The sequence below is a fragment of the Oryzias melastigma genome, unplaced genomic scaffold (genome assembly GCF_002922805.2).
Source record: "Oryzias melastigma strain HK-1 unplaced genomic scaffold, ASM292280v2 sc00839, whole genome shotgun sequence".
Taxonomy (NCBI): Eukaryota; Metazoa; Chordata; class Actinopteri; order Beloniformes; family Adrianichthyidae; genus Oryzias; species Oryzias melastigma.
In genome coordinates this window covers 1-1,165 of record NW_023417425.1, presented here as the reverse complement: position 1 = coordinate 1,165, position 1,165 = coordinate 1, and positions in this window count along the sequence as shown.

Here is a 1,165-nt window from a genome sequence, read left to right as displayed (position 1 = left end):
ACTTTGAGCCCCTGTTCCCTCTGCGTTCCCTTGACTCTGAGTATTATTTTAAAAGCCAACTCAGAGTTTTTTTTTTGCCAAGCATTTTAACCGAAACTGTTTTTATTTGGACTTGAGATGATTGTTTTAAGTGGTACATGTGTTCATCTTTTATGTTTTTTAACTGGTGACTTCTCTGCAATATGTGCAATAGAAAAGAATAAACTTATTTAGAAAATAATGTGTTTTAAAAACACATCACTAATAAAACACTAACATCTATCACTTCAGGAGATAACAGCAAAATTGAAAGAACAGTTAACAGCAATCTGGGTAATTATTGGATATTAACACTAGAAGCACAAAACCCAACTCGGTATCTCTCAGTCAGACATTCCCATCTGCAAAAATACTAATACTTACCAAAAGAAATCCTTAAGGATCTGCGTAGCTGTGAAATATGAAGACTTCTGTGACTCAGACACGCCCCCTGAGGATTCAACCAATCACAACTTCACAAACAGACACAAGAACCAATCATCACAGCCGCAGCTTTCAACACACATTCACAGCCACATACCTCATTGCAGAGTTCTGTTTTCTGTTCTGTTCTGTTTTTTAGATCGTCGTATTGCTGTTTTGAAGACCAAACATCGTTCAAGTGACAAATGTTGGAAAATGATTCCTGCAGGAGGATTTTAGTTTAAAGGATAAATCGTTTGTCTTCAAAGACCTGGACTTTTAAACTTTATTTCACTTCTGGGTCAAGAATTCAAGGTAAAATGGTTCTGATGTTATAAAACTCTTGAGAAAAAACTCACTTTAATCACAGATAACAGTCTGTATTTTGTGCAGATCAAATCTCCAATAATTGAAAACATTTTCAGTTCAAAGTTGAGATATTTTGAGGAATTTTATTCACTAAATAAAAACTTATCAACTCAGAAATGTATTTTTGTTTCTTTAAATGCCAATATTGATCTATACATATTATAAACCTTGAATATGCGGTTAATAACTGGTTTGTCTGAAATAATTTATTAACCATGGACCATTTAAAAAAAAAGTATTTTTCTGATATAAAAATCAGCACTTTTGTAACTATTTTAAACATTCCAGTGTAGTCAAAGCTCTAAAACCGGAATGTTGTTTTGGTCAAATGCTAAATCATGGTGCCCCTCCCCCT